Below are 13,059 nucleotides of genomic sequence, written 5' to 3'. Positions count from 1 at the left end.
TAAATCAATAATTCGGATAATATGATTTATAAAAAAAATATTGAATTCGGATAAGGCGTATAATCCGTCCAACTCGTCGAATCTGGAAAAAAAACTCTCTTTTATTAGTTTTTTTTATACTTTTTTATTTTCACCCTATTTCATTAGACTACATTCTATTATTTATATTTATTTATATTGATAAAACATCCTAAGTTTTTTAAATAAAATTTAATTTATTCCTTAAAAAAAACTCATAAATTCAAAATTTAGATCAATCCCAATCCAAATTGATAAAAACTAAATCAATCCAAAAACTCTCAATTTTAAATTTTCAATTTTCAATCCAAAAATATTTTCTACATATCGATTCCAGTCAAATTAACAGTATGAGTTTATTTTTAACACCTTTATGAAAGAACGTATGCTTTCTAAACTCCAATTGAATTAGGCAACCACTCTAATCGACCCAACTCGGAGCCGATCTAAGTGCTTCGGCCCGCTGGAGTTAACGAATTTGACATTATTTGGAAAATATAAATTACCCCAATATAAATTAAAGCCCTTAATTAACTATATATAGCATTTTTGTTTAAATAATATTCTTAATTCGATGCCAACTGGAAAAATTATTAGGCAGGATTTAAGAGAAGGGAAAATTGAGAAGAAAGTAAGAAGGGAAAATAATCATCCTCTAATTTTGTTTTAAAAAATAAAAATTATTTAATAATCAAGAATAATTCCTTAGATAGCTAGACATTTATTTATATAAACTATTCTTAAGATAACACCCCTAAATCTAAAGAATATAAAAAGATAGGAATTATCAAAAATATAAAAAAAATCAAAAATACTATAATAGAAAAAAAAAATCAATAATAATATTAATAATCTTTGAATCATCCTGTATTAGTCACCCCGACTTGGAATAACTCATTCTTGAGTTTAAAGTAATATCAGGTGGTAGCCTAAAAAAAGATCTAGTATTAACTCAACAAAATCTACTAATAATTGATGAATTTTGAGAATCCTTGTTGATCCGTTGATGAGTATGATATTACGGACACTATTCTTGTACATCTTAACATCCCTCATACGCTTCTCTACCAGTTTGATGGTGTCAATCATGAAGAGCACTTAGTAGCCTTTCTTCTTTAGTTTCTCCAAAAGGGAAGAGGTTACTTCGGTAATTATTAATTTTGAAATAGTATATAATAAACAATTTCAGTAATAATACTGCAGAAGTAAAAATACATATTTTACTTCTTATTTAAAAAAATGTGAGCTTCACTCCTTAATTTTTTTTTTAGTATATTACTTCTACATAATATATTGGAAGAAGTTAAAAAATAATTTTAAATTTTAAATTTATAGATGCTGAAGTAAAAAGCACCTTAGCACTGAACAAAATGCTGAACGTCTAAAAATACTTAGCGCGCGACATTCTTTTTCCTAACCCTAGCGTTCTTTTGGCTTCCGTTCGCATCTCTCCAATCTCTTACCCCGGTTATCTTCTTCCTCCATTATTTCTTTCTCTTTCGCCATTTTTCATTGTTTTCTTCGCCATTTTTCATTGTTTTCTTATCTACTCATTGATTTGTTTTTTTTTTGGCCATAGCAGGAGATGAGCAATGAAGAAGTGGATGGGTCTTCTTCTTCTTTAACCCTATGCGCAGTTCTCTTGCTTCCCTCAGGCCGTTGTTGCTTTGTTAATGGCTTTTGCTCCTCTCTCGAAGCCCTTTAGCAAGCGTCGTTACCTTTGCTGTGATGTCCTCAAAGATGACACCCTCCGGAGGAGATGCCGCAGCAAAGTCCAGGTGAGGGAGTTAGCGTAGCTATTGAAGAAAGGCCTGGTGTATTCTCTGCTTCTCCTTCATCTTTCGGATGGGTCTTCTTCTTCTTTACCCCTATGCGTAGTTCTCTTGCTTCCCTCGGCATCACCTCTGATCCCTTAATAATTGGGCTATTGCCACTTCGCTAGCGCTTTCACTCCCCTCTCGGAGCCCTTCTGCAAGCGTTGCCACCTTTGCTACACTGTCCTAAAAGATGACACCCCTTAAGAGGAGATGCTATAGCAAAGTCCAGTTGAAGGAGTCGACATAGCTATTGAAGAAAGGCCTGGTGTGTTCTCTGCTTATCCTTCATCTTTGGGATAATTCGAAGTTTAGTTTGGATTCCCAAATCGGCATCTTCTTGTCCTCCTGTTTAACCCAAAATACCCCATAATGGATTCCTAATCGTCATGTACATAGTGAAGACTTTCAATTGACTTCAATTGATTCCAACGGAAATAGGGGAAGAAGAGGAAAAGAGAGGTGAATAATTGGGCATTGCCCGGGTTGTAGTTTTGTCCCAAGGCTAAGTTGAGTGATCTATCATCTTTACCTGTATCATGTTCGATAGAATGGATAGATGAAGAAGGAGGTTCGGTAGAGCACTCGTTGGTCAAGAACAAGGATAAAAGGTTGGTAAAGTGTTGGGAAAGCTAACCTATAAATATTTGGTTGGATTTACTTGTAACTTTGAGAGATTAATCTGTTAAAGAAGGAAAATTCTATAAATAACTATCTTGCTTAGAGTTTATGGATCGATTAAGGTGCAAGAGGAAGAAGAATGTTGGTGCAATATCCCTTGGGGCAAGGTTGACCAGATTGACTAGGCTTGAGTTGGCTCAAGCTTAAGTCTTGATGTTGAGTTTCGATATTTGACAATACATGGAGATTGCAGGTGCAATCGTCCATTTGGGGAGATTGCTGGTGCAATTTCCCTTTGGTCAATGTTGACCAGTAGGTCAAAGGATTGATCGGATACTTGAGTAGGAAAGTCCTGGTGAGTGAAGCCAGGCAGTATGAAAATCCTAATGAGTGAAGCTAGGTGAAAGTCCTGGTGAGTGAAGCAAGACAGATGGAAACCCCTAGTGAGTGAAGCTAGGTGAAAGTCTTGATGAGTGAAGCCAGGCAGATGGGAAGACCTAGTGAGTGAAGCTAGGCAGAAGGAAAATCCTAGTGAGTGAAGCTAGGTGAAAGTCCTGGTGAGTGAAACCAGACAGATGGGAAGTCCTAGTGAGTAAAGATAGGCAGAAGAGAAATCCTGGTAAGTGAAGCCAGACACGTGAAAATTCAGGTGGGTCAAGGTTGACCGGACACCTAGTATTGATAAGTCCAAGTGAGTCAAGGTTGATCGGACACTTGGCACGAGGAGAAAAGAGTCCAAGTGGGTCAAAGGGATTCACCGGACACTTGGTGAGGAAGTCCTAGTAGATTGAGGGTGATCGGATGCTAGACATGATGTTCCAACAGGTCATGGTTGACTGGATGTTAGTTCTAAGGACTTTGAACTTGATTTGGCAAGTCACTAATGGGCCAAATCGATCAACCGATCGATTGACTCATGCCCAATCGATCAGTTGACCGATTGGGTGAGATGTCGCGACAAAAGTACCTCCCAATCGATCGGTTGATCGATTGGAAAGGTGACGTCGTCACACAGAAGTCCTCCCAATCGATCACTCGATCGATTAGAGGCTCCCAATCGATCGACTGATCGAATGGGAGGCTAGAAAATCACGGGACAACCTTGAATTGATCGGTCAATCGATTCAGGCGATTTCCAGATAGCACAGAGGTGCTCTGAATCGATCAACCGATCAATTCAAAGCCTCCCCAATCGATTGAGAGCAATTCAATCGATTGGGATCCGCCCGTTGCGCAGGTTATAACCATTGGCGAGTGATTTTCTGCATAGCTCTTCGATTCCTCTTCACGCGATCACAGCAACTTCTCCACAGAGACTCATGCCAGTTCTTGAAGCATTCTTGGAGCAAGGGTTGTTGTCCTTCCGAGATCAAGAGGCGTTCAACACAAGAAGAAGAAGCTAGCGTTAGGATTTATGTTGTAAATCTTGTAAGATCCTACTTGTATTTACTTCCCTTTCTTTCTTTTTGTATTGAGAGTTTTGTAAAGCTTCTCCACCTTCGGTAGTTACCGTAAAGGAGTGTTTTCATAATGGAGAGTGCTCGTGTGTGTGAATCCTTGGATTAATCACCTCTTTTTGAGGTGGACACCAAGTAAATCCTTTGTGTTAGCGTTATATTTTTGTTTCTTGTTCTTTCCGCTACATATCTTCACCAAGAAGCAAGCAACGACGAGCGCGACGAGCTATTCACCCTCCCCCCCCCCCCCTCTAGCACATTTCGACCTTAACAAGTGGTATTAGAGCGAGGTTGCTCTTCATCAGAATCATCGCTGGAAGGGGCAACAAGGCTAGAGGGTAAAGAAGTTGAAGCAAATTTCATCAAGCCAAAGATTTTATCAAGAGCTCAACTTTAAACGGAATTCGGAGATGGATTCAGATTCGACACAAGGGTGCCTCCACCATTCACTTCAACAAGCTTCAATTTTTGGAAATCAAGGATCGAAAATTTCTTAATGGTAGAGATAGAGCAATGGTTTGCTCTAATGGAAGGCTTCGAACCTCCAAGAAATTCAAAAGGCAAGATCCTCAAGAAGAGCAAATGGATCCAAGAGCAAATTCAAATGAGTGAGGCAAATGATAAAGTGACCAAGCTATTGGTCGATTTATTGTCAAGCAATATTTTGGCTTAAGTTGGAGAATTCAAGGATGTCAAGGAGCTTTGGAGCAAATTGGAAAAGGTTCATGAGATCCCCTCCATTGTACCAAACCAAGAAAAATTAAATGGAGGATCATGTGTCATCCCTACATGTGAAGGTATAAATGTTTCAATTAAAAATAAAAATCATATTATATGTTTTGAGTGTAGGGAACATGGACACTACAAGAGTAAGTACCCAAAATTGACCAAGATGAAGGACCAAATGACACCAAAGGGCAAGGAGAAGCTCAAGGAGACCCCCCCCTCCCCAAACAACAAAGAAGAGCAAGGAGCACATTGTGTGCTTCTCGTGTCATCAAAAAAGACATTATCGGAGTCAATGTTCTAAGGAGAGGAAAGCGGTCAAAGTCAAGGGAGGAAGCTCAAGTCAAGGGGGAGCGTCCAAGGTAAAACCCAAAGTCTCATTTATTGAACCTATTCCTTTGACGAATGGTAAAAAGCATGTTAGTTCAAGTTTTTATCATTTTAATGTTATTTATCATAAAAATAGAAAACATGATAGCATTAAGGAAAAACATGTAGCTCTTTATGCTAAAACTACCACACCTAAGGTTAAGAAGATAGATAACAACTTAGGCAATAACTCTAAGAACCTTAGGTATAAGCCTAAAAATAAAAATGCTCAAGTATTTAATGAAAAACCAAAATCTAGGGATTTATGAGAAGAAAATCAAGTCTTGAGGTCAAGGCTTGATAGAATTGAAAAGACTCTAAAAATGATGGAAAATATCCTAAAAGGACAAAAAGAGCATAAACTAGGTCTAGGAGCACATAATCCATCCAATGACCATAGAGGTTAGATGAAAGTGCATAACCGGGACACTAATCCCAGACAATGACACCCTGAGGATCAAATCCTGAATCTCTCGGCAACGAAATCATGCGCCCCTAGCTGTACTACATCATGAGGGCCACAAGTCAAAACAAAAAAGAGAATATTAAAGTTTGCCAAAGTGTTGGAGCAATGATAAAAATTTAAAGTTACCTTATTATTTGCTGCAATGTTTTTTGGTTTTCACTGCCCCCAAAATTTTCTCTCCTACTCACCCCATCCGGCAAAATTTGGTCAATGAATTCCGCAACGAATTCACTTGTTTTCGACATTTCAATAACTTAAAGTATAAGATTTTTGAACGTTTCAGAATAATTTTGGTTAGACAGGATTAGAGATGGATGGATGTTGATCCTGTCCGAACGCTGACTCAACGGACGCTGGGCACGTGGTGCTCTCCGATTTGCTGACGTGGATCTTCGACTGGTGGCACGAAGCTCCGGCGAACCTGCACAGAAGTCGGGCCGGGAAGGGGTTCCCGACGGCGACCCTCCGACGCTCAAGTCAGGCAAGCAAGCAGTGGAAAAAAGTAGCTCCAAAGGTGTTCAACGCGTACCTCCGGCGAAGTATGCGGCTCTTTATATAGAGCGGTGAAAGAGCTCCTACACGTCCACCGAGACGCCTTCGTGTCCGCAACCCATACCTCGGTATGTGTCTGTCAGAAAGCTTACCTGACGCCATATTGCTACAGTCCGAGCACGTCTTCGATGTGACAAGAGAACACTTAACTGTCAGACTAAGAGTATGGCCTAGTCCTGAGACTTGACAGCTGTCAGAAGATGTCCTTGTCCTTCCCTACCCCACAGGCCGGTACGTCCGTCCGGACGGGGAGTGACGTCCGGACGGCCCTCATTTTATGCGCCAGTCGGACGGAATTCCCCTCTCGCCGGCCTGCCGTATGCAGCGATATGCTGGGGATATTTTCGGTAGGATACTATGCAGGGCCTGTTAGCAGTATGTCACCTTCTCTTAGGGCTTCCGCTCGGCTCCCTGCTACTGTTCCATTGAGCGTCGGAACTACGACTTCAGTGGGGGCCCTATTGCCTTGGCTATTCACCGGTCGGTCTGCCGGGGCCGGTCGGGAGGTCGGCCCCTCCCTCTCCGGTCGGCCACTTGGCCTTTTGACTCCAGCGTGGCATTGACCCCTCAGAATGGGGGTCCCCTGTTCTAACCGCCGGATCACTTGCCTCCCCCTCAAGTCTAGTCGAAGGAGGCAAAGTCTGACTGACTGGACTGCCGATCTGACTGAGAAACGACCGCCACATCAGTCCGCTCGGCCAGGCTTAGGAATGCTCCCCCGTTCGGCGGTATCTTGTCCGTACCTTGTATTCTCTTGGAATCCATGCCCAATTCTCTCCCCTACTGCCCCTCACGTGTGCTGCGCACGGTAAGGGGCGCTCATTAAATGCAACCAGTATCCTGCTGACACGTGGCGATCGTGCGTTTGTCAGCGTATGGCGGTGGCGTCACTTTCGATGGGACAGCCGCCGTTTGAAATGGACAGCTGGATGATGGCCTCGTTTTTTACAACCTGGATCGGACGGCGGAGGTTGCTCCCGGGCGGCAATATAAAGCCCCCGAATCATTTTCCGCCGCACTGTTGCTTCATCCTCCTTCGTCTTCACGCTGCTCTTTCTGCTCCGGTGATCCTTATTCACCGCCTATTTGGTGCGCTCGCCATCTTCTTCCTTTTCTCGATCTTCCTCGTACCCGTAAGCCTTCCTTTCCAGCTACCCGCCTCCTGTATTGCTTCCTTTTGCATTCTGTCGGTATTTTCTTTTAGTTTTTCTGTCGATTATCGTTTCTGTTTCGACCATGACGAGTACTTCTACGCCTACCGTCGGCGCTCCTGGTCTCTGGTACATGACTATGGAGAGCCGATTCGATGAAGAAGACGCACTGCGTCTCATTCGAACATACGAAATTCCGACCGACCACGAAATAGTTATAGCCACTCCTTCCGATCGGCCCAATGATCCGCCGCCCGGCACCATTTGCTTATTCCGTGATCAATTTTTGGCCGGGCTGCGCTTTCCTCCACATCCGTTCATCATCAAAATATGCAACCACTTTCGCGTCCCGCTCGGCCAATTAGTCCCGAACTCGATTAGGTTGCTGAGCGGGGTGATAGTCCTTTTCAAGTTGAATGATATCCCCTTGGACCCCCAAATCTTCCACTACTTCTTCTACCCAAAACAATCCGAGTGGGGGACCTTCATATTTCAATCTAGGTCGGGTTTCGTCCTATTTACCAACATGTCGAGCTCCAATAAGCATTGGAAGGAGCATTTCTTTTTTATGCGTCTACCCGAGCGGCCGGCCTTCCGAACGAAGTGGCAGACGGCGGTGCCAAATCAACCGGGTCTTGGCAAATTCAAGAGCCATCCGGCGTATCTTCATGCGGCCAACCAGCTGGTCGGCCAACGATACGACATTGACAAGTTGCTCCTTCCTGGAGTAATGTACATATTTGGCTTGTCTCCCATCCAAGCTGATCTGCCTTGTAGCATGAGTAAGCGATTCTTATCCCCCTTTTTCTTTTGTGCTAACTGATTTATTGTTTATTTCTGCAGCTGAAGTTATGTGGCGCGCTAAGGCAACCGAAAAGCTTAAGTTGAAAGCCGCCAATATTGAGGCGGTAAAGGACAAAGAGGTTGCCGAACGGGGTTTGGTTCCGACCGGCTCTGCAACTGAAGGGAGCGAGGGAACTCAAGTTGCTCCCGAGGCATCGGCTGCCCGTGCCTTCACTGACGAGGCCGTGATCAATATCACAACATTTGCCCAGGGCGAAGAGGAAGGTCGTTCGGCCGATGGGACACCTTTGGTGACTCGAAAGCGCCGTCGGCTAGAGCAAGCTGCTCCACAGCCTTCACAAAGGGAGCAGCTTTCCGAACGGAGCGCTGATGCTCCTGCGTTTTTTGAGGCGGTCTCCTCAGAGCGTACTCCAACTCAACTTGACTTGCCGCCAACCATCGTTGAGGCTCAACCTTCCACCTCTCGAACTTTACGTCGACTTAGGCGACTGGGCGACCACCCGGGTCCGATCGGCGAGTCTTCTGGCCCGGCTGCTGCATCTCAAGATGATTCGAGCGGCCCGAGGGTGACTAAAACCGTACTAAGATTTCCATCGGAGGAATATTTACTGGTCGCCGATCGGCCATCGGCTCCCGAACAGCAGATCACCCTCACCGGCCCGCTCGCCAAAGTTTGGGAGGACGCGCGCGTACGCGTCGCGCTTATGTCCCCCAGTCAGCTAGGGGACAGTAACCTGCAGCAGGCGACTGGGGCATGCCTTTCTGCTTTACTGATATTTTTTGTTTTAGCTTTTAGCTTAACTGCCTTCGTTCGCAGAGTTGGGTAGACCAGATTGCGGTCAGCAATCGACTGGCCGAGTTGGAGGAAGAAATGAAAAAACTCAAGCTCTCGGAGGCGAACCAAGGGCAATCCACGGCTGCTCTAGAGAAGAGCAAAAAGCTCTTAGAAGCCGAACGGAAACGCGCTTCCGATCTGGCGGCCGAGGTTACTCGGCTTGAAGCTGTGGTCAAAAAACGGGATAAAGAGGTCCAGACGGCGACCACTCGGAAGCGCAAGGCCATCGACGACATGGACCGAATGAAGGTGGAGATCAGAGGGCTAGAGAAACGCATCAAGGATCTGGATGCCCTTCTGGCCACCGAGAAGGAGGGCCGCTCGGCCGATCTACTCAAATTTGAAGGGGATTTAAAGGATCTCCAGGCTGCCAACGATGCTTCCCAAACCGCGCTCAAAGAGTATCAGGATGGGGAGTCGGCTCGTTCTGACGAAGTGAGGAAGGCGTTTGTCCGCTCGGACGATTTCGGAGAGAAATTCACCGACAAGATTTCCCTCACTTTTGAAGAAGCGATTAAGGCGGCGGTAGATTACTTGAAGACTAAAGGTCACCTTCCCGCCGAGCTGACCATCCCCCCAGAGGATCTGTCTACCGTGATGGGCGCCATTCCCGATGCTCTTTTTGACTTTGATGCGTGAGGAGTGTTTTTTATCAACTTTTTTGTATCCTCGCCGTTCGGCGAAACTTATTTTCGCTGTAACTCTTGCTTGCCCAGCGTTTAGTGTAAATGGATCGTCTTCCCGTTCTTGCAACTTTTGTTTTGACAAGAAATTTTTTTTTCGTCACATTAAGTGTTCTTTAAAACTCCTCCGCTCGGTGTCATACTTTAACATGGATTCAAGCCGATTGTCTTAAAAAAAACGTCCTTTCGTCATGCGACTACGTAGTCGCTCGGCACGCGGACGTCGCTCGTTCACGTGCTCCCCTCTTTAATTCTTATTAACCATCCTTCGATTTGCACCTTACCTCAACGGGATTTTGCTAAGCGAGCCGCTCGCCCGGGTGTTGGCCTTAAGGAACAGCTCTGTCGTCGGTTGGCTCTTACCGCCGGATTGTATTACGTGGTGGTTTATAGACGCCGGCTCGTCTCTCGATCTTTAACGTCGGAGCTCGACGGTCTTCTGCTCGGACGTTTATAGACGCCGGCTCGTCTCTCGATCTTTAACGTCGGAGCTCGACGGTCTTCTGCTCGGACGTTTATAGACGCCGGCTCGTCTCTCGATATTTAACGTCGGAGCTCGACGGTCTTCCGCTCGGACGTTTATAGACGCCGGCTCGTCTCTCGATATTTAACGTCGGAGCTCGACGGTCTTCCGCTCGGACGTTTATAGACGTCGGCTCGTCTCTCGATATTTAACGTCGGAGCTCGACGGTCTTCCGCTCGGACGTTTATAGACGCCGGCTCGTCTCTCGATATTTAACGTCGGAGCTCGACGGTCTTCCGCTCGGACGTTTATAGACGCCGGCTCGTCTCTCGATATTTAACGTCGGAGCTCGACGGTCTTCCGCTCGGGAGTTTATAGACGCCGGCTCGTCTCTCGATCTTTAACGTCGGAGCTCGACGGTCTTCCGCTCGGAAGTTTATAGACGCCGGCTCGTCTCTCGATATTTAACATCGGAGCTCGACGGTCTTCCGCTCGGACGTTTATAGACGTCGGCTCGTCTCTCGATATTTAACGTCGGAGCTCGACGGCCTTTAAGGCTACTTTTAACACAGCCGATCGGCGAAGATATTTGCCATCTTTATAATTTTGCTTCCTGCCTTACATGGACATAGGCGACCGAAATGTATATAAATTTACATTTAGCGCACCTTTCACCCAGCTCGGATAACATACTCCCGGCCGAACAGTTTGGGGTCTTCTTCGTCGAGCGCTTGGCTCGGATAACATACTCCCGGCCGAACGGCTCGGGGCCTTCTTCGTCGAGCGCTTGGCTCGGATAACATACTCCCGGCCGAACGGCTCGGGGTCTTCTTCGTCGAGCGCTTGGCTCGGATAACATACTCCCGGCCGAACGGCTCGGGGTCTTCTTTGTCGAGCGTTTGGCTCGAATATTATACCTCCGGCCGAACGACTCGGGGCCTTCGGCATCGAGCGCTTGGCTCTGATATTATACCTCCGGCCGAATGGCTTGGGGCCTTCGTTATCGAGCGCTTGGCTCCGATGATATACGCCCAGCCGAACGGCACGGGCCTTCGTTCCGAAAATTACGATGAATTCTATGCCCGAAAGAAACTATATCTGAAAGACTAACCTGCCGATCAACATAAGATCTGACTCAATTTCTCAACTCCCGAATACCCGTGGAGTGAGGTGGATACAATGTACTCGTCGAAATTTATCAAGGCCAGGAGGATGGCGAAACTTCCCGGTCGGTCCTCCATGGCCGCTCGACCCACCAGAGGTGGAGGCGGCCTGCTACTTTATCCTTTTACTTGAGCCTTCTGCTCCCGTTGCTTCACGAGCCTTCGTCATCGAGCGCTTGGCTCGGATACTATACCTCCAGCCGAACGGCTCGAGGCCTTCTTCATCGAGCGCTTGGCTCAGATATTATACCTCCAGCCGAATGGCTCGGGGCCTTCGGCCTCGAGCGCTTGGCTCGGATCTTATACACCATGAAGATAGGCCGCTCGGCCGATAACGCCAATTGCGCACATTATAACATTTTGCCTTCTGCATTTCAAATATACAACCAAACGGAAAATATACAGCACATATTCTATTGGTGCACCTTTCACCCTGCCCCGGATAGGCTGGAGATAATTTGCGCTTCATGGTGGATCCAAGTGTCAATCCATCTTCATCCGCTCGGCAGCCCGTCCACCCAACTCCCTCGTATGCGGTCGATTCATCGCCTGACATCAAACCCCCGCTCTTGAGGTTCCAGAAGGAGGGGCTTGCTATAAGTTGAATTCGGGAGATGAAGTATCTGCTTTTGAGGGAAATGGGACTGTGGCAGTCGGTGCTTCCGCTCGGGAGAAGTGTCCGCTCGGAGGGCCTTGCCTTTTCTGTTGTCCCGTATTGGTATTTCATCTGACGAAGATTCCCGATTGCGCTTCACTGCTACAGCAGCAGGAGGCGTCCGGAATAGGGCCCGACGGAATAGAACGGTAGCCGGTGGTGTTTCCGCTCGACCACCAGACGCTGACGTTGCTTGCTTCTCCGACCACTCGGCTGTTGCTTTCTGTTTTTGCTCCACAAGCGTGGCGGCCCTCCACTCGATCAGAGCGTCGTGTTCCTCCGTGGAAAGCGTCACCGTGTGTTGTCGTCCAGCCTCGTCCATTGTTTCCGTTCGGATGCAGGAGCGTTCCCACAGATGGCGCCAAATTGATCCTGTCCGAACGCTGACTCAACGGACGCTGGGCACGTGGTGCTCTCCGATTTGCTGACGTGGATCTTCGACTGGTGGCACGAAGCTCCGGCGAACCTGCACAGAAGTCGGGCCGGGAAGGGGTTCCCGGCGGCGACCCTCCGACGCTCAAGTCAGGCAAACAAGCAGTGGAAAAAAGTAGCTCCAAAGGTGTTCAACGCGTACCTCCGGCGAAGTATGCGGCTCTTTATATAGAGCGGTAAAAGAGCTCCTACACGTCCACCGAGACGCCTTCGTGTCCGCAACCCATACCTCGGTATGTGTCTGTCAGAAAGCTTACCTGACGCCATACTGCTACAGTCCGAGCACGTCTTCGATGTGACAAGAGAACACTTAACTGTCAGACTAAGAGTATGACCTAGCCCTGGGACTTGACAGCTGTCAGAAGATGTCTTTGTCCTTCCCTACCCCACAGGCCGGTACGTCCGTCCGGACGGGGAGTGACGTCCGGACGACCCTCATTTTATGCGCCAGTCGGACGGAATTCCCCTCTCGCCGGCCTGCCGTATGCATCGATATGCTGGGGATGTTTTCGGTAGGGTACTATGCAGGGCCTGTTATCAGTATGTCACCTTCTCTTAGGGCTTCCGCTCGGCTCCTTGCTACTGTTCCATTGAGCGTCGGAACTACGACTTCAGTGGGGGCCCTATTGCCTTGGCTATTCACCGGTCGGTCTGCCGGGGCCGGTCGGGAGGTCGGCCCCTCCCTCTCCGGTCGGCCACTTAGCCTTTTGACTCCAGCGTGACATTGACCCCTCAGAATGGGGGTCCCCTGTTCTAACCGCCTGATCATATGTCATGCAGCCACATGAAAGCACTGCCATCTTCCTTTTTCACTTGGTGCGTCTACTCCACAGTTGCTGGCATTTGGACA

Source organism: Zingiber officinale, chromosome 3A (assembly GCF_018446385.1).
Source record: "Zingiber officinale cultivar Zhangliang chromosome 3A, Zo_v1.1, whole genome shotgun sequence".
NCBI lineage: Eukaryota > Viridiplantae > Streptophyta > Magnoliopsida > Zingiberales > Zingiberaceae > Zingiber > Zingiber officinale.
The sequence above is the reverse complement of the archived record's forward strand: the minus strand, read 5'-3'. Positions refer to the sequence as shown.